At 35.8% G+C, this 21784-nt stretch overlaps 2 long non-coding RNA genes across 2 annotated transcripts; both read right to left on the bottom strand.

Moving 5' to 3' along the window:
• Positions 1-6516: 6516 nt before the first annotated feature.
• LOC145013018 (uncharacterized) lies at positions 6517-9153 on the bottom strand. Its single transcript, XR_013664794.1, has 3 exons — positions 8495-9153; positions 8320-8404; positions 6517-6651 (listed from the first exon to the last, which is right to left on the bottom strand). It is a non-coding gene; the product is annotated as an uncharacterized LOC145013018 (long non-coding RNA).
• A 3795-nt stretch (positions 9154-12948) lies between these two features.
• LOC145012957 (uncharacterized) lies at positions 12949-15586 on the bottom strand. Its single transcript, XR_013664766.1, has 3 exons — positions 14928-15586; positions 14753-14837; positions 12949-13084 (listed from the first exon to the last, which is right to left on the bottom strand). It is a non-coding gene; the product is annotated as an uncharacterized LOC145012957 (long non-coding RNA).
• Between the last annotated feature and the right edge of the window lie 6198 nt (positions 15587-21784).

Raw genomic sequence — 21784 nt, 5'->3', positions numbered from 1 at the left:
AAAAGATCTAGGAATTTCAAATCCAATTAAAAACTAATAAATTATTTCGTTTTTCATGGTGGAAATTGGTGAATCGTCATTCGCCTACCTTCAAATATTTTATAGCTTGGATTACGGCATCCCTCTTCCAAGTTATAAAATATTGTGTTGGGTCCTAGCCTTAATATTTCATATTGGGTGTTATATTAAGGACTTTGAATCAACTAACTTGATTTTCTCCCATTATAGATGTCTGGTTCAGACAACTGTGATCTTCCCAAATCTCTTGAAGATGGTGTCGCTCAACATCATGCTTCACTTCCTCCACCTCCTCCAATTATTCTCCCTCACCCACAAGTTCTTGAAAAGTTTAAAGTCACTCAATCCCTATTGGCAAGCATAGTCTATGTGTGCTTACATCTTGGAGATAAAGTCACATATTGACAAGCCGGGAGAGTTGGGTGTCAAAGTCTCGTGAAAGTTGGATGTTCAATCACTTTCTTAGTAACATAGTGAGTCTCTTTGGGACTACTATGAGACAGACTATGACATGACCCTTAATGATGTTATCTATTTGCTTGGTGTTGTGGAATCAGCAATGATTTGGAACACCAGTAAAGCATATTTGATTAAAAGAACAACTTCCCAAGTCATAAATGGACATTGACAATGGTAGCATTGGATATCTTGAAAAAAGATTACACTTCCCAATGGAAAGGGATTGGCCATAGTCAACTCGGTTGACCAAATGGTAAAGAGAAAGGCTAAGTCTGAGATAGTTCCATGTGCCATTACCAAAGGGTCCATGTGTTTTGTTGCCAAAGGAAGGGACACTGATTGCAAAGCTGCCATATTTACCTGAAAGATCATAAGATTGATCAAGTCAAAAAGTTTGACTCTACTTCAGTTAAAGTCCACTGACTAATTCTATTAAGTTTCTATTTGGAGATTCTTATTACATAATGTGAATGGGTCACATGTTGATGTTCTTAAGTATCAAAGAAAAGATAGGAAGCTTAAAGTAAGCATATGTTGATTCTGATTGCGAAGGTGGGTTTCGATCGCATGATTCGGTAATCAGAATTTTGAGTTGTTGCTTAAGAGTTATAATATATTGCTTATGAATATATAACAACAAGGTTTTCATGAGGATTGTAAGGATAAGTTTTTCCGCAAAATTTAAAAAAAAAAAAAGAAAAAAAAGGTTTTAATTTTATTTTAAAAATATCCTTACAATGACATCTGTGGAAAATTGTTGCTTATATGTTTCCAGTATTAGCAATATTAGAAAGTGGATCTGATTCTTTCATTTGTGGTAGTGTCTGAATTTACTAAATGAAGAAAGCTTTTCATCACCCAAGTTTCAATTGGACAGAAACTTGGAATCATACAAGTTGTATTGTATGATGAATGATAATTTTCATCTCTGAAAATTAAGACTAATTCTTTGATCACATGTATATGTGAGTCAATTAAAGGACTAAGGAATTAGGTACACTGGGTGTGCGCTGGTCAAGGTCCACCACAAAGATTGATTTGTCATGATTTACTAAAGATTAATAAATATGATTATACTTATAAGGTTAAGTATAATTCTGTAACATTGGAAAGGTTACAATGTATGACAAAACAAATGAGAAGAATCAAATTAGGCAGAAAGATAAAAGTTTCTCAAATATGAAAGGATGGGAGAGTACTTTAGTATCATATTTCATGATCATCTTAATGATTATGAAACCATATCACAAATTCATACTCTAAGGACGTCTTAGTGCATTGTTATGGCTAAGAAGAGAGGTCATGAATTGTTGGATTGGTTAAAATCAAGAAGATGAGTCATACTTCATTCCAAAACAATTCTTAGAGTCATACTCCAAGATTGTAACCTTGAGTGACATAAAGGAAGATTTATTGACACTAGTCAAATGTAAGAGTAAAATGTTTTCTACTCTTGTACATTTGAGATTGGTAAGTTGTGATGTCTTGGATGAGACAAAGACCAACTAAGACCAATTGTGTGAAGTGTTAGTCTTGATAAGAATCCACACTATCCCTTGAATATTTGTTTTTTCAAGGAATGGTTCTTGACTAGGGAAACTTATATGTGAAGGGGACAGTGAGAGCCTTAAAGATCCTGAAAGAGTTTCAAGATTTAATCAAGAGTAAAATGTCATACCCCAAAAATCAAAGGCAGAAACATTTCCGGGGTGGACTACCACGTTGTGTATCAAATCCAATGTACATAGTAATCACAGTAAACAAACATTACATTACATATATATGAAAGTTTACATTTGTTTCAAAAGTAAAGTGTTACAAGATTTACATATGCATCATATAAACAAAAGTTGAGACGAGTCTTCCACGCACTCCGTCTTCATCAAAAGAGATCACTGGGTACCTGTCTAACTTGGACCTGAGAATACAAGCGGTTTGAAAATAAGCATAAAGCTGGTGAGTTCATAAGCGGTTTTGTTTTATGAAAATGTATCGATTTCCTTTAGTTTCCGAAAAGATTTGTTATCCAAGAAAATCCCATATTTTTCTTATGTGAAGTTAGTTTAGTTATCATTCATTACCAATTCGATTGCGTGTTGTGTTTTACCCCAAGAAAATCCCATATTTTCCTAATTGTAAGATCGGTTATATATCACAAAGTATAGTTTAATACACAAAACTATATGATGAAAGGGATCACTATCCCGAAAGAGGTATAAGATAGTTTGACACATATGAAAGTATAGATTTAAGATCATGGGATTACCATCCCGGACTAGACACAAGATAATTTGATATATATGGAAATATGGATTGAAAACCATGGGATCACTATCCCTTATAAGATATAGTTAAAGACCATGGGGAAAGACATCCCGTACAAGTTATAGACTGATTTCATCGGATTATTATCCCGTAATAGATATAGATTAAAGACCATGGGATCACTATCCCGAAAGATATATATATATATATATATATATATATATATACATACATACATATATATATATATATATATATATATATATATATATATATATATATATATATATATAAAGCCCAAACTGTGAATAAGCTAATATTAATACATGTTGTGAGTCGGGTAACCATACTAATACGACAACGTGACCTCCTTGACGTTTGTCAGACGTCGAAACGATATCCAGAAATTTGTCACCCCAGGCGTGCCCGCCTAACTGTAGCTAGCAGTTAAGGTGTGGGATTGTCAGTCCCGAATAGATCTATTCACAAATTCCACGCTCTCCCTCCAGGAGACTCTGGTTACATTTCCGGGGAGGATTTACTGATCATCCATAAAGGGTAGTGACTATCTCACAAACTAGTACTAAACTATTCACAAGGTTCTTATAAGATATCGACATACAGAAGATTATGAAACATAGTACAGTAAAATATAGATAGATACAATGAAATTATCTGACAATACATTCAAATGATACGGAGATAAACTAAATCAGACATAGTTTATCTAATAACTATATACAGACATCAGTACATGATGAAAAGAACAGTGAAGACCCCAAATTATTCCCATAATAATTTGATTAGTTTTGTTATTTCCTTAACTAAAATCCATTTAGTTGTAATTGATAAATCATTCCTTATGCTCAGCAAAATACATAAGGAGTAAAAGAGTTTATAAGTTTGTCAGATATAATTTGAAACATATCAATGTTATGATTTGAAAACAGTTATAGTTTGCTTGTATTCCCCCCCTGAAAACATTGAAAACAGTGAAAAAGCCGTAGGGGTATGAACTCACCAGACGAGATATGAGACGGTTTGGATGCTAAGAGTTGATCCGAAACTTGTAAAAACACGAGGTTCCTAATTATGATGTAAAGATACACATTTGTATCTAATTAGGACTTAGATTGATTGTTGGATAGGGACAAATGCTTCAAGTCGCAATAACACTTCGATACAAGTGTTTGGAGGGACCCGGGTGGCGTTTAGGGACATGAATGATGCGAGGGACTTAGGAAATGAGTTGGGACTTCAAAGGAACACCCCTTTTAGGGAGTTTACGGCCACAAGACCCATTCCCCATGAGTTTACCATCGTAAACTCATGGTGGGGTCAAATATGGGCAAAAATGACTTCAAACACTTAGGGGAATTTTTTTCTAGGCTTGGTTTAAGGACTTGAAATGATTTTAAAACATCAAATAGACCCACTTATGGGATTTTACGGCCTAGCATGGCTTCATGGCCGTAAACTCCTATTTTCTCATGAAAATAGTGTTAAATGGTGCTAGCACAAATCACATGTGATTGCTAAAATTGTACCAAAGCCTTATATGCATTTGTTTGTAATTTTGAAGGGATTTTTGGAGTTTACGGCCAATGAGACCCTTCTCATGGCCGTAAACTCTCATAGAGAGTAAATCCTTGTGTTTTAATGCCAAAAAGTTGTTTGTAAGGACTTCTAAAATTCAAACCAAGGCCTTAGGGGTGGTTTAAGGGCATTTTGACATGTGAATATGAGTTTACGGCCAAAGGCTATGTGCTTAGGCCGTAAACTCCAATATGTGGTGAGTTTGATGTGTTTAAGGTCTCCAAACCATTTTTAGATGATTCTAGGATTTACCACAAGGACATTGGTTGAGTTTCAGGGCATTTGGACATGTTTAAAGACACTTAATCCCCCATTTAGAGGAGTTTACGGCCCAAGCACATGCCTTGTCCGTAAACTCTTATTTGTCCCCCATAAATGATGTTTCAAGTGTCTAAATGCAATTATCAATGTTCTATAATTCATAACTAAGACACATAAGTGATTTGGAAGGGTTTAAGGACATGAAAACCCTAGATATATGAGTTTACGGCCCAAGAATGATCCTTGGCCGTAAACTCCTTCAAACATCACAAAGTTCATGTTTTAATTGTTTAGAGTTCATATCTTGAAGCCATTTAGCCATATCTAAGTCCCAAACTTGTCAAGGAGGGGTTTAAGGGCTCAAAAACCCACTTAATATGAGTTTACGGCCCATGAATGCTCCATGGCCGTAAACTCATGAATATGGTCACAAATCATGTTTTGAACTCGAAATTGAAGGCTAAGAAGGTTACAATACAAGCTAAGGAATGTACCTTAGAGATTTGAAGCCTTAAATTTGAGTTTTGGACCCTTAAACTTGGATTTAGGAGAGAGGTTAGAGAGAAAGTAGAGAGAGAAGGAAAAAGCTTCAAATGGATGCTAGAACACGTTTATACAGGTCTTAAAACTTGTACGCGGTGGAATTCTACCCGATACCGACGTTAAACGCGGCTTTTGGTCGCACCCGATTAAGTTACCGTCACCCGACGGGGGTGTTTCTAAAACTTATGAAATAAATGATTTTTGGGTTAATAACATAAGTTCCTGAGTGATTTAGACACTCATTAAATTAAAATAATCATATAAGTTTGAATAATTAACTCCAAAAAAGAAAACGGAACGAATTTGATAACGACGACCTTTCGGGTAGAACGGGTTTTGGCGACGAACAATTTCTGGTTGTTACATAAAACCTGTAATTTATCACTAGCACACGACTTAAGGTTTGCAACCTATCGTGTTGACATAATTCTTAATTCTGTACCTAATTCAAATAAGTTGAATTTGCATGTGAGTTATCAGAGTTCAACTTGGAAGCATTGGTGGGCCTTGTGCTACCATGGTGACAAGAAACTAAGATTGAACAAGTTTAATCCATGTAAGGCTGAATTTCTCACTAACCTTATCTTATGATTATGGTTTTGACAAATTCACATGGATAGGAACTCATACAATATAAAATCTAAGTGTCATAAGGTTTCTCTCCGATTCATGAAAATGATGGTGAGGAAACGCTTTCACTAAATAGATTTTAAGTAGATAGAAATTGTGTTATTTGCATTTTCAAAAGTCGTTAGTGGAGCGTGTGTGGTTAACCGGCACACTAACATGGACTTGTGAGAAATGGAAAATACCTAAGCAATTGAGACTATGATTACGGAATCCCTTTTCATAGTTCTAAAAATTGTTTAGACACACATGTGAGCTATCTAAGAAAGGGTGTATGAATCTAAATTTTAGAAGTCCAACCGATTTCTGAATACATGTCAAAGCTAGTGTGAGCATAAGTGTTATGCTAATAATCATCATGTTAGTGGGAGCATGATAATTATGATTAGTATTGCAAGCTAGCAATGTTAATTATAGAAAACAAAGTTTCAATTCATGAAGTTGCAGGGGTTGAAAAGTTGTTTTGCTATAATTAAGGGAGATGAAATTATACTTCATTTCAATTCTAAAGCTTAGATTGAGATTTTGATCATCTTTATTCAAGAATATATATGAATTTTGTGTTGGAATGGTTCAACTTGAAGAAATTCTATATATATTGAGTTTTCAAAATTTGATTATGATTACGGCATCCCTTGTCACACCCCCAAACCAAGGATGGCGGAAACGTCTGGGGGTGGAGGACTTCATGTACAGTATCACAACAACGTGTATAATAGTGCTCAAAGTAAAAACAACCACCATAAATATAATTGCAAAAGTTACACCAAAGTATATGTTTACATGTTTCAAAAGCAATTACATTATGATGACAAAATAAATTTGTTGACGGTTTAGCGTCCCATCCTCAAAGCGATGAAGTTTGCCTGTTTCACTGACTTCCTGAGAATACAAGTAGTTTTAAAGAGTGTCAACACAAAGGTTGGTGAGTTCATAAGAGTTTTGTTTGAAGTAGAAACCGTTTTTCCTTGTAAAATCGATTTAGTTTGATTTCCAGAAAATCCAATATTTTCTTAGTTAAGTATGAATAGAAATAATCCTGCATGATGCATTAATGAACCCTAGAGTAATCCGTAGAGTTCCTCTATAATCGTCCAACATATATAAGTTATATAAGGTTTAACTTAGATAAAACGTTGAATATAGTGGGTCTGCCCCAGGTCCACAACCCAACGAGGAACAGGAGATGAGGCGGGCACCACCAATTCTAGGCCAATCAAGACTAAACTCTTATATGACTCAAACATATACGCTCAGCGACCATAGTTGAAGTCTAACAATTCTAGAGGAAATATAGTTTAATATCATAATAACTTTGTATAGAGACCCGGTACTTTGTATCTGTACTCCTTTTTGTATAGAGACCCGGTACTTTGTATTTGTACCCATAGAGATAAAAGGTGATTTTAAATCAACATAAAACTCATTTAGGTTTTTAAAAATAAAATCCCGTAAACTTATGGATTGTTCCCTATGTGAGCCGTTATAATCATACTATGACTATGTGAACCTGCCACGACGTTCTCAGTGTCGCGAAAAATGAAATGACATTTGTCACCCGTAGACCTGCAGATCCCACTGTAGCTAGCAGCGAGGTGTGGGGTGTCAATCCCAATATAGATCTATATACAAGTATCACGTTCTCCCTCCAGGAGATTCTGATTATAACTACCAGGAATTATATCCCGCACTCGGACGTACGGGGAGAGAGATAGAGAAACTCACAATATAGGATAACAAGTTTACGTGAAATGTGTGTGAAAATAAATATTTCTTGTATGAATGTACCCTTCTTGTACGAGTGCGTAGAGTGATGTATCATAAACTATACCTATTATAGTTTATCTAAAATGTATGTACTATGTATGAACTCTTTTATGGAAAAGTATTAGTGTAGTGAATTTATCGAACTCTTTTCATAGTTTAATAGTGCGTGTTCCAAAATGAATGAATAATATTTAATATGAATGTTTTAGTTTCAGTCTATAATGATAAACTAGCAAGAAAACTCATTCAAATATTAGAATTTATGATTATACACTTTGCTCAACATAATACAAAGTGTTATGATATTTACATGCTGTTGGCAAAATTTAGCAATTCTGCCCTGTTTTGGAAAAATCATAGAAAAATCATACGAAGTCGAAAACTAGATCCGTAAATTCTGAGAGTTCACAAAATGTGTCTAGTTTGCTCATAATTTTTATCACAATTTATAATGACCTCTAACTTGGGTGAAAAAGTCCATAATCACAGACTGGTCCGGATTGTTGTTTGAAATGATAGGCAGTTTTGTAAAAATCACCATAAATTGTAGAAAAATCGTATGGAGATGTGCAAGTAGCCATTTTAAAGCTAAAAACTTGATCTATTTGCACCTTGTACAGTTTTGAAAACAAAAATAGTTAAGATGCCCAAAACAGTCCGTGAATGGAGTTGAACTTTTCTGATGAAGGCTGTTAGAAAAATCTAGTTATGTTCTTAGTGTCTTAACTTGTATTCCCCCCTGAAAACTTGAGAAAACATGAAAATGTAGGGGTATGAACTCACCTTGAGTGATTTCAGTAGATACGTGTTGAAGATGGAAAGTGTTCAACCCAAGAACACTTGAAGAATCACTTGAAGATTCGAAGCTCTAACACAATTATGAGAGAGTTTGTCTAAGATATCCATGATTTGAGTGGAAATAAATGAGATAATCATAAAGAGAATGGATTATGCTTACCAAATGTGGAGGAAAAACTCAAGATCAGCCCTTGAATCTCGAATTTCTAGAGAGAGAAAGTGAGAGAGGAAAGAGTTTGATCTTCTTGTGAAATGAGAGCAAAATGAGGGAAATGAGGAGAGAGGATGAATAATCAGTCCTCAAAAACTCGGGAAGAGGGTTAATTGAGTGGGAAAAGACGTTGATGTGACCTAGGTAAGGTGGGGAGGCATGGTTGGTCAGAGAGTGGGTGTGGGGCGGTTGCTTGTGACTGCGGATCAATAACACTACTTTGAATGCGAAGTTGGATTTAGCTTTGCTATAAGTTTCAATCGATTTTGAGAGTATTGTTCGCATTTGTATGAGTGTAGTCGATGAATTGATAAAGCTAGAACATATGAGTTTTGATTCGCAATTGGATTGATGATTGAGGGATGATTCGTGAAGAAAAACGCGAAGTCAAGGACTATGAAATTGTTGTTTTGCAAGAATTTAAAAAAACTCGATTGTGGAGTTGTTGATGCTCATTTTGCGAAAGTAAAACAATCGAGTGTTCGCATCTATGAATCAACTTGAAGTCAATTGGGTTAATATTCGCATATGGGTTCAGCATATGAATTTTTGATTTCGCAAGTTTAGAGTTCAAGAACTAAACTGTATTCGCATCTGGAATGAAAATTTTGTGAATCGCATTTGATTGATTAGGTTAAAATGCGAAGGGATGCGAAGGGTGTAAGAATGAAGATGCGAAAGTGATTAATGCGAAGGGATGCGAAGGGTGTAAGAATGAAGATGCGAAAGTGATTAATGCGAAGGGATGCGAAGTATTTCACAGTAGAATGCGAATTGGGGAAGAAAACAGAAGATTTCAAATATTGTCCCTGGAGTTTCGCATTTTTTTTTTTTTGAAATAAATACTCAACTTCGCAAATGGGGTCATAAAATGATGAAATTGCAGAAGAGTTTCGCATTTTTGGAAATAAATACTCAACTTCGCAATTGGGGTCATAAAATGATGAAATTGCAGAAGAGTTTCGCATTTTTGGAAATAAATACTCAACTTCGCAATTGGGGTCATAAAATGATGAAATTGCAGAAGAGTTTCGCATTTTTTTTTGGAAATAAATACTCAACTTCGCAAATGGGGTCATAAAATGATGAAATTGCAGAAGAGTTTCGCATTTTTTGGAAATAAATACTCAACTTCGCAAATGGGGTCATAAAATGATGAAATTGCAGAAGAGTTTCGCATTTTTGGAAATATAAATGAGAATATATCTTTTGTTGTTTTAATTACGGAAATAAATATTTTATATGAATACTCACCAGAAAAAACGCATATCATACATTCCCGATGAGTATGCATCATTGATTTATCAGTTTGGCTCGCCACGTACTACAGTTTTTAGGTTAAAGAGATCTAGTTGTACGTACTTTTCGATTCATGTTTTCTTATTAGAGTAGTGGGTTGTTTAGTAAATACTGAACGTAAGTCCAAGTACACAAGGGTTAGTTGAGCTGAGAGGTTTGACTTGTTGACTTTATTTGACTTTGAATTGACCAGAATTTGACGGTTGTCACATCATCCCCCCGTTAAAGGGAATTTCGTCCCGAAATTTGCACTTCGAATGGGGATCCAGGAATTTAGAGGAAAGATGGGGATGACTTTTCGTAGTACGAGAATTTGATTATGGTAAGGAATAACTCGCCCGATGTCACATGATTACTACTATGCATGCTTTAATCGATGCTAGATTTAGCATATAGAGAAATTCGGGATCTAAATGTCGATGTTAGGAACACGTACTGATATTTGCGGGCAGTTCCGGAGTGGTTTCTCCTTCGGTGATTGCAAACACCCTCCCGCCACCACCAGCATCTCTTGTCCTTGGGCATTCCCTTATAAAGTGTCCCGTTTCTCCACACTCGTAACAGGTTGGGCTTGCTCCAGAGCCGGGTACCTGGTTGATGGGTCGTGCTGGTGCCTTACAGAAACGAGCAGTGTGCCCCTCTCTGTCGCAGTTTTTGCAATGCAACTTTCGACAAGCCCCAGTGTGATGGAAGTTACACTTGTTGCATTTTGGAAGTGTTCCTGCGTATGGTTTCATGGGAGTTGGTGTGGTGAGGGTTGTGGCAGCATGAACAGCAAGGATCTGTTGCTTCTTAGCGAGGCCTTGGGTTGATTGGTCTTTCTTGTTGTCCCAAAACTTTCTTTCGTTGTTCCCTCCTCTTGCTTGGGTATGGGTGGTTGCCATAGTGTCATGGCGGGCATGGTGGTCAATGAGTTGTTGTGCTAACTCCTTGGCGCTGTCGAAGGTAGTTGGTCTTGAGGCGAGCACGCTATCTTGAATTTCGGGGGACAATCCCCAGAGGTAACGCTCCAACTTTTTGTCTTCCGGGGTGACCATAGCGGGACAAAGGAGTGCTAGATCACAAAATCGGTTGGTGTAAGTTGTAAGGTCGGAGCCTGCCATTCTGAGATTCCATAGTTCTTGCTCCAGCTTTTGCACTTCACCTCTTGGGCAATATTCCTTCAACATCATCTTCTTTAAGTCCTCCCAACTTAACGAGTTAGCCACTGCAAGCGTAAGCGACTTAACTTTGCCGTTCCACCAAGTGAGAGCTCTTCCGATGAAGGTGAATGTCGCGTACTTGACTTTGCTCGCTTCGGGGCAAGCGCAAATCTCAAAGATCGCTTCGGTCCTCTCGAACCATTGAATTAGTGCGAGGACACCCCCACTTCCATCAAAGGAATCGGGTTTGCCATTTGTGAAGTCCTTGTAAGTGCATTCCCTTGTGCGTCCTGCACTATCCCCGTGGTTAGGGTTTGTGGCTCCAGATCCAGCACCACCATTGCTATTTGTGCCAATTTGTGACATTGCAGCTACCACGGCTGCTGTCACTGCAGCTTGGAACATTTCAGGATCAAACTGGGGAGGTGGCGTCGGAGGTGGTGGCGCTGTGCTGCCCGAAGGTCTGGGTCTTTTCCTTGGTGGCATTGTTCTGTCATGAGTTTGCAAAAAGGAAAAAATGATCAGATGATAAGTTTCTACTAGTAAAGACAAGTCAGTTGTTATAGAATTTGATTTTTCCTGCATTTTTCTTCGATTTAAGAATTCCTTATATGTAGTTCATAAAGGAAGTCCATATGAATGAACTTCACGAGTTAGTGGGTTTTGTGGTTTCTCTTAGATTTTTCACGAGTGTGTTCAAGGCGCTTGGTGCGGATCGTATGTATTCTTGCATTTGCATCAACCTTTGCGATACTATGGAGAGTCGTTCTACCCAGAATCTCGTTTCGGGCAACTCTATGGACCAGGATTGGAAAAATTGTATCTGTTTGAGCTTCCTTCGTTTATGTTGTAGAAGCTTCGTTCTCTACTAAACGACATATGTTGGTCTTGTTCTTTGCTCCAGGTTTCCAAGCACTCTACCCAAGGAGGCGTCGGGCCTTGAAAAGTTGGACAAGGGTTAGGATTCGGAACAAGAGTCATCGGGGTTAAGTTCTCCACTTCAGGGTCGGAATCAGAACCATCAGCATAGCCTTCAGCTTGGTGGCCATCTACAGGGGTTGGGTAATCATTCTCTGGCTCCTCTCCGAGCCATTTGGTATTGTCGTGGTTAGGGTAGTACGGGTCGTCGTGTGGATGGAAATCCAGCCATGATATCTTCGCGAGAAATGGGGATATAAGAAACAATTAAGCAAACGTACTAATTAGTTAATTATACGATGATCTTTATCAGGTACTTCAACAAATTGTTTAGTGCATACTAATTATATGTATTCGGGACAGGATAGACCTTCGAATAAGCGACCCTAACTCTAAATCCCCAATCCAACGAGAACAGGAAGTAGAGCAAAGATCCACAGATTCTAAGTCTATGACGTCCTGGATACATAAAATTTTAATGTATCCACTAAGCAACTATTGACCTATTGATAAAGATCTATTTAGTTCTCACATATGTAATTTTAATAATGCCAAAATACCCCTATGGTATTTCATTGTGGTAGTGTTGGTAAATTTTTAGACTTGTTGCCACATCACAACCATTCTTGGGCATATGCTAATCACTCCTCGGACCAGCATAGTTGATCAGGCTATGCTATTCCCAAGACTGATCATACATCCCCAGGCTTACCTGTGATGTCCAACAATCTTTACTTTTGTTTTGTCCTAAAATGATGCTGACCTTAGTATGTATGCATGCATGTATACTTTTAACAAAAGTTATTTATTCTTAAAGGTATAGTGGTTTTGAAATCTTAAAATCAGAGACCTTAGTCCCAATGCATTCATAGTTTGTATATCTTATGTGGTTCGATATACTTAGTTCACTATAAACAATGCTCTGATACCAATCTGTCACACCCCCAAACCAAGGATGGCGGAAACGTCTGGGGGTGGAGGACTTCATGTACAGTATCACAACAACGTGTATAATAGTGCTCAAAGTAAAAACAACCACCATAAATATAATTGCAAAAGTTACACCAAAGTATATGTTTACATGTTTCAAAAGCAATTACATTATGATGACAAAATAAATTTGTTGACGGTTTAGCGTCCCATCCTCAAAGCGATGAAGTTTGCCTGTTTCACTGACTTCCTGAGAATACAAGTAGTTTTAAAGAGTGTCAACACAAAGGTTGGTGAGTTCATAAGAGTTTTGTTTGAAGTAGAAACCGTTTTTCCTTGTAAAATCGATTTAGTTTGATTTCCAGAAAATCCAATATTTTCTTAGTTAAGTATGAATAGAAATAATCCTGCATGATGCATTAATGAACCCTAGAGTAATCCGTAGAGTTCCTCTATAATCGTCCAACATATATAAGTTATATAAGGTTTAACTTAGATAAAACGTTGAATATAGTGGGTCTGCCCCAGGTCCACAACCCAACGAGGAACAGGAGATGAGGCGGGCACCACCAATTCTAGGCCAATCAAGACTAAACTCTTATATGACTCAAACATATACGCTCAGCGACCATAGTTGAAGTCTAACAATTCTAGAGGAAATATAGTTTAATATCATAATAACTTTGTATAGAGACCCGGTACTTTGTATCTGTACTCCTTTTTGTATAGAGACCCGGTACTTTGTATTTGTACCCATAGAGATAAAAGGTGATTTTAAATCAACATAAAACTCATTTAGGTTTTTAAAAATAAAATCCCGTAAACTTATGGATTGTTCCCTATGTGAGCCGTTATAATCATACTATGACTATGTGAACCTGCCACGACGTTCTCAGTGTCGCGAAAAATGAAATGACATTTGTCACCCGTAGACCTGCAGATCCCACTGTAGCTAGCAGCGAGGTGTGGGGTGTCAATCCCAATATAGATCTATATACAAGTATCACGTTCTCCCTCCAGGAGATTCTGATTATAACTACCAGGAATTATATCCCGCACTCGGACGTACGGGGAGAGAGATAGAGAAACTCACAATATAGGATAACAAGTTTACGTGAAATGTGTGTGAAAATAAATATTTCTTGTATGAATGTACCCTTCTTGTACGAGTGCGTAGAGTGATGTATCATAAACTATACCTATTATAGTTTATCTAAAATGTATGTACTATGTATGAACTCTTTTATGGAAAAGTATTAGTGTAGTGAATTTATCGAACTCTTTTCATAGTTTAATAGTGCGTGTTCCAAAATGAATGAATAATATTTAATATGAATGTTTTAGTTTCAGTCTATAATGATAAACTAGCAAGAAAACTCATTCAAATATTAGAATTTATGATTATACACTTTGCTCAACATAATACAAAGTGTTATGATATTTACATGCTGTTGGCAAAATTTAGCAATTCTGCCCTGTTTTGGAAAAATCATAGAAAAATCATACGAAGTCGAAAACTAGATCCGTAAATTCTGAGAGTTCACAAAATGTGTCTAGTTTGCTCATAATTTTTATCACAATTTATAATGACCTCTAACTTGGGTGAAAAAGTCCATAATCACAGACTGGTCCGGATTGTTGTTTGAAATGATAGGCAGTTTTGTAAAAATCACCATAAATTGTAGAAAAATCGTATGGAGATGTGCAAGTAGCCATTTTAAAGCTAAAAACTTGATCTATTTGCACCTTGTACAGTTTTGAAAACAAAAATAGTTAAGATGCCCAAAACAGTCCGTGAATGGAGTTGAACTTTTCTGATGAAGGCTGTTAGAAAAATCTAGTTATGTTCTTAGTGTCTTAACTTGTATTCCCCCCTGAAAACTTGAGAAAACATGAAAATGTAGGGGTATGAACTCACCTTGAGTGATTTCAGTAGATACGTGTTGAAGATGGAAAGTGTTCAACCCAAGAACACTTGAAGAATCACTTGAAGATTCGAAGCTCTAACACAATTATGAGAGAGTTTGTCTAAGATATCCATGATTTGAGTGGAAATAAATGAGATAATCATAAAGAGAATGGATTATGCTTACCAAATGTGGAGGAAAAACTCAAGATCAGCCCTTGAATCTCGAATTTCTAGAGAGAGAAAGTGAGAGAGGAAAGAGTTTGATCTTCTTGTGAAATGAGAGCAAAATGAGGGAAATGAGGAGAGAGGATGAATAATCAGTCCTCAAAAACTCGGGAAGAGGGTTAATTGAGTGGGAAAAGACGTTGATGTGACCTAGGTAAGGTGGGGAGGCATGGTTGGTCAGAGAGTGGGTGTGGGGCGGTTGCTTGTGACTGCGGATCAATAACACTACTTTGAATGCGAAGTTGGATTTAGCTTTGCTATAAGTTTCAATCGATTTTGAGAGTATTGTTCGCATTTGTATGAGTGTAGTCGATGAATTGATAAAGCTAGAACATATGAGTTTTGATTCGCAATTGGATTGATGATTGAGGGATGATTCGTGAAGAAAAACGCGAAGTCAAGGACTATGAAATTGTTGTTTTGCAAGAATTTAAAAAAACTCGATTGTGGAGTTGTTGATGCTCATTTTGCGAAAGTAAAACAATCGAGTGTTCGCATCTATGAATCAACTTGAAGTCAATTGGGTTAATATTCGCATATGGGTTCAGCATATGAATTTTTGATTTCGCAAGTTTAGAGTTCAAGAACTAAACTGTATTCGCATCTGGAATGAAAATTTTGTGAATCGCATTTGATTGATTAGGTTAAAATGCGAAGGGATGCGAAGGGTGTAAGAATGAAGATGCGAAAGTGATTAATGCGAAGGGATGCGAAGGGTGTAAGAATGAAGATGCGAAAGTGATTAATGCGAAGGGATGCGAAGTATTTCACAGTAGAATGCGAATTGGGGAAGAAAACAGAAGATTTCAAATATTGTCCCTGGAGTTTCGCATTTTTTTTTTTTTGAAATAAATACTCAACTTCGCAAATGGGGTCATAAAATGATGAAATTGCAGAAGAGTTTCGCATTTTTGGAAATAAATACTCAACTTCGCAATTGGGGTCATAAAATGATGAAATTGCAGAAGAGTTTCGCATTTTTGGAAATAAATACTCAACTTCGCAATTGGGGTCATAAAATGATGAAATTGCAGAAGAGTTTCGCATTTTTTTTTGGAAATAAATACTCAACTTCGCAAATGGGGTCATAAAATGATGAAATTGCAGAAGAGTTTCGCATTTTTTGGAAATAAATACTCAACTTCGCAAATGGGGTCATAAAATGATGAAATTGCAGAAGAGTTTCGCATTTTTGGAAATATAAATGAGAATATATCTTTTGTTGTTTTAATTAAGGAAATAAATATTTTATATGAATACTCACCAGAAAAAACGCATATCATACATTCCCGATGAGTATGCATCATTGATTTATCAGTTTGGCTCGCCACGTACTACAGTTTTTAGGTTAAAGAGATCTAGTTGTACGTACTTTTCGATTCATGTTTTCTTATTAGAGTAGTGGGTTGTTTAGTAAATACTGAACGTAAGTCCAAGTACACAAGGGTTAGTTGAGCTGAGAGGTTTGACTTGTTGACTTTATTTGACTTTGAATTGACCAGAATTTGACGGTTGTCACATCCCTCTTCATAGTTAAATTTTGAAAACATGGCAAATTAAATAATATTGTAGTAAAAGACTTGTCTAGTATCATGTCTTTATGTCAAACATCATGAATCGTGTCCCATATGCTTCGGATATAGGATCGATTTCATGTGCTATAATATTCATCCTTTCTAAATTTTCCAAATGCTTAAGGCATTGAGAAGGGAAAAGTCTAGAACTGGATATGACTAAAGTGATTAAGCAATTGTCGAGGACAAATCTGAGGTTCGCCAAAGATTGGTTGCTCAGGGAAAGTTGGAAGTATGATGTAAGTTGTCGGAAAGGACCATATTAACATGTTCTGAAAAGAAGCAACTCTTGCTCGGAAGTGATAGTCAAAATAGGACTATGGAAATGTCTCCATAGGTGGAAGTTATTCAATCTATGTAAGATTAGAAAACCTTAATGCAAGAAGGATGTTCAAAGCAATGTACTTTGAATATGAGACTTCCGTTCCATAGAAGTTGACCTTCTTTGGAATACTCTGTAATGACTGGTGACAAGGTTTTGGTGACTATGTGAATAATCATTACAAGAGGAACATTGCATAAAAGTTTAAAATCTAACAGATTTTTGGTAAATGATAGGAATCGGGGATTCTCACATTTACAATAAGGATTTAGGATTGTGAAATGAGTATCATTGGAATCATGTTCAATTGATCTACATCACAATGTAAGGATCATAGAAAAACATAGTGTGCATACTTGGAGTATGGCATAACTATTGTTTAGAAAAACAAAGTGTACATGCTAGGAGCATGGGACGACTGTTGTTTTTATTCAAGTCTTAAGTTGATTGTTTGAAACATTATACAATGAATAATGTGTAATCAATATGGTGATAAATAAAAGGTGGTTTTATTTATATTCAAAAGGGTTCTGAGACCATATTGGATTCGATTATTATTGTGTTTCACTTTGCATGTTTTGACTTCCAAAATAGCTAGGTTATTCTTTTCGAATGACTAAGTTATTTAAACACTCCACAGTCGTTCATATGTTGGAAGTAGGTATGAATCAAGACTGTCATGAATCGGGTTTGTAGATGGCTAAATGGGTTTAGTCATAGCAATGGTTGCTACAACATTCATGAGTGCTCATAAGTTATGAGTATTGGAATAAACCTACGCTCACTTGTATCACTTCATGGAATTTATCTCGAGTGATCGTGAGACGGTAATATCATATAAATCTTCAAGCCTAGAGATAGGAGTTATTACCTATGAGTTGGTTGTGCATTGATTGCACGTAAACGCATCAGTAACTTGATGTTATAAAACGTGCCTTTGTGTACAATTCAACAAGTAGTAGAATAAGCATATGAGTCGAAGTTTATCTTTTCCTTCTAGAAATAGAAGAGATATCTGGGCCCCTCGATGATGTTGTTGTGACCTATGTACCGGCCGGTCAGAACTAAATTGATGTGTTCGATTAAGTTCTTTGTCAAACAAATCAAAAATCGGGAAAAAAACTGCTGGACAATAAGTACGATGTTGTTCCATGTATTTGTCCGGCTGATATCATGAGGACAGAGGATTATATGATCACTTATCTAAAATGGTGCTTCATAGTTCAACAGAGTCTTCATAGTTCAATGGAGTTTTCGAGAGCTACGATTATTGGTTGGTTCCTGAAGTAACATACGCATATATAGTTATTAGACTTATCCAAGTGGGAGTCTGTTGGATAAGGTGTCTAAGTCCGTAACTTATTTGGTATATACTTGACCCGACCCGGCATGGTCCATTTGGGTTGCATCTCATCCAAACTATTTATGGATAATTTTATGAGAGTTATACACATATGATTATTAATATATTATAAATTATAATATATTAATATGAAGTCATGTTATTTAATTAGTCTTAGTCTTAAATTAATTATGAATTAATTTAGAGATTAAAAGAAAGACTAATTAGATTGTGGGCTATTATATTTTATATAGTGTGGGCTAACACTCATTTGTTAATGGGCTAGGCTTGTATGGAAGTCCATGGATGATCCATGGAGCTTTTAACCCATGGATCCTTGGAAAGGAAAGGTCATGGGTTATTAGGGTTTCACCCTAACCATGCACACTATATAAGCATGCTTATGGAGCATGAAATGGTGCCTAAGTGTAACTAGTGAACTAGTGTGTGTGTGCTTGTGTGTGGCCGAAAATACAAGTGTGTATTCTCTCTCAAAGTTTTCCAAGAGTTTGTGGTGTTTTGTGATTCCATTTGAGGCATTCACACTATTGGTGCTTGGCCCTCAAACTCCTCAAGAACCAAACTCATCAACAAAGGTATGTAATCTCTTCTAACTCTTTTATGTTGAAACGTTCCCCATGCCATGTTAGATAGGTTATAAACCTTGGAAAATTATATTATTTTGCATGTATTTAGACAAACATAGATCCAAGGTTTATTAGGGTTGCATGCACACTTAGGAAGTGTTAGATTGCTCAAAACCTAACAAATACATCAAGACTTCAAGCTCCACCATAAGGTATATTATCCTAACTAGATTCTTGTGTAGTATATGATATTTCTATGCTAGTATAGGGTAATACCTTGGAAACTTCATATCTGCATGTATAATAGAGAAAACATAAATCCAAGGTATTTAGGGTTGTATATGCACCATAGGATGTTGTAGTGTACTAAAACCCAACAGTGTTATCAGAGCCATGGGCTGTTTTCTGTTATATTCATGCAAATGTTTGATTTTCAAAGTTGACAAAAAGGAAAAAAAAAACACGAACTTTATCAAATTTTAAGATAATTACTTATTTTTTGAGAAACTAATTATTTTTAAAATTTGAATCATTTTCTATATCAGTTGAATTATGTAAAATTTAGTAAAATATAAAATGATATGATTATTTTATTAGTTTTAAAAGTTTTATCTAAATGTTTTTATGGAGTTACAAATTTTGTCATAAAATTTTGGAGCTGAAAAGTCTTTTTTAAAAGTTTAACCTAAAGAATTTTTTTATTTTTTTTTATTTTTATTTATAATTATTTTTTTTGAGACCTCCATAAGTTATGGATATGAAAGTTTTTTTTTTAAAAAAAAAAAAATTATTCAAAGTTTTTATGGAGTTACAAAACTTGATGTTAATGTTTTAGAGAATTCCATAACTTGTTCTTAAGTTATGGAACACTAAAAGTTTCATCAAAAAACAAGCATTTAACTCCATAAGTTATGAAATCCAAAAGTTTTTAAGAGTTACAAATCTTGCCCTCAAGTTTTGGAATTTGAATAAAAAATTTTATTAAAAAAAAGAATTGAATTTTAAAACTCTTGGGTTCATAACTTAAACAATTGATTAAATGATTTTAATTTTTTATTTAATAATTGGAATTATGATGTTTTGTTGAATAGTTCAATTAACTCTTATGGACTTTATTAATAGTTAATTAAAACGTTTAATTAAAAGAGTATTATTAAATCCATAATTATATGGTTTGAGTTTAATAAAATTAAAAGTCTAGTTTAATTAATAGATTAAACCACCAACTATTTTAAATGTCTAAAATACATCCTTATACTATTATAATATTAAAAGTTTAGTATAATATATGTATAAGTAAAAGTCGGTCATACCATTAGTCGGTCATACCATAAGGGGGTATAAGGTTACTGCTTATAAAATGACAGTTTAATGGGTATCCAGTCTCACCCACCGCTTCCTTGACTGGTGGAGGGTCGTTAGCTGAACGGGTAGGATATGACTATAATTCTCCATTCATTAAAAGTATAATGATAAATACTAAGTAACTAAACACTTATAAATTCTCAATCTTAGTTACTTAGGAAAATGTGAAATGGTGCTAACCTATGAAATTACACTTTGCGCCTTTGTTAAGTTGTTAGGGGAGCGTGTGGTTAACCAACACACTAACATGGGATTGACAATGTGTGGCAAAGGGTAACTTACGTTTATCGTAGATCGGTGGAGCGTGTGCGGTTAACCGACACATCGATTAGGTGATAAAGTAAAGGGTACCAAGTTAATTTGCATGGTTATTCACACCTTGTTTGTGATCCTTGGCATCCTAGTCAGAAGCTTGAGAGGGAACAATCAAGATTCAAACATGCCATTGAAAGTTCATTGTATCTCAAAAGACCTAGGAGTCTCAAATCTAATTAAAACTTAATTATATTTCGTTTTGATGGTGGAAATTGGTAAATCGTCATTTACCTACCTTCAACTATTTTATAGCTTGGATTACGGGATCCATCTTCCGGTTATAAATAGGTTGTTGGATCATAGCCTTAATATTTCATATTGGGTGTTATATTAAGGACTTTATATCAACTAAACTTGAGTTTCACCCATTATAGATGTCTAGTTAAGACAGCTACGGTCATCCCAAATCGTTAGGAACAAGCTTTCCTGATGAAGATGATATCCCACATGACAATCAAGGTGAAAGATTAATCCCTTTGTTTTGCATTGATGGGACTGGAATCATACTTCACTTCCTCCACCTCCTCCAATTATTCTCCCTAACCCATAATTTCTTGAAAAGTTTAAGGTCACTCAAGCCCTTTTGGCAAGCAAAGTCTATGTGTGCTCACATCTTGGAGATAAAGTCACATATTCACAAGCTAGGAGAGTTGGGTGTCAAAGTCTTGAGAAATTTGGATGCTTAATCACTTTCTAAGTCAAATAGTGAGTTCCTTTGGGACTACTACGAAACAGACTATGACATGACCTTTAATGGTCTTATCTATTTGCTTGGTGTTGTTGAATCAGAAATGAATTAAGGACTAGTAAAGCAAATTTGATTAGTATTGAGGATTAGTTTGTAAAGAATTTTGGAGGTTGAGGGTGGTTTGGTAAATTCTGGATTTAAATTGTAATAGAATCTTGAAGAGAGAGACTGAATGGTAATACTGGATTAAAGTTGAAAATTTTTTTAAAGAGGCAGGGTCTAAAGTGTAATTTTTGTATTTAAATTGAAAAAAAATATTAAGGGGAGGGACTACTATTGGATAAATGAATTAAAGTTTGATTTGGGGTCACAGGATTAACCTGATCCCCCTTTCCCTCTCACTGAACGGATGCAGCCAAGAACCCTAACCCTCACATAACTTCCTTCAGCCGCCAGCATACTTGGAGCTCCTCTAGCCACCGCCTTCCTTGCCGTTGAAGTTGGAAACCACCGAAACCTAACCGCTGGTGAATCTACCGCCAACGATGAAGAGCAACACAAAGACGCCAACAGCAGGCCGCGGCTGCCCTCCACCAGTGAAGATGAGACATGCATTCTCCACT

Source organism: Lactuca saligna, chromosome 8, assembly GCF_052625555.1.
Source record: "Lactuca saligna cultivar CGN05327 chromosome 8, ASM5262555v1, whole genome shotgun sequence".
In the NCBI taxonomy this organism is placed as follows: Eukaryota; Viridiplantae; Streptophyta; class Magnoliopsida; order Asterales; family Asteraceae; genus Lactuca; species Lactuca saligna.
Note: the sequence above shows the minus strand (reverse complement) of the source record. Positions and strands in the feature narration are given on the sequence as shown.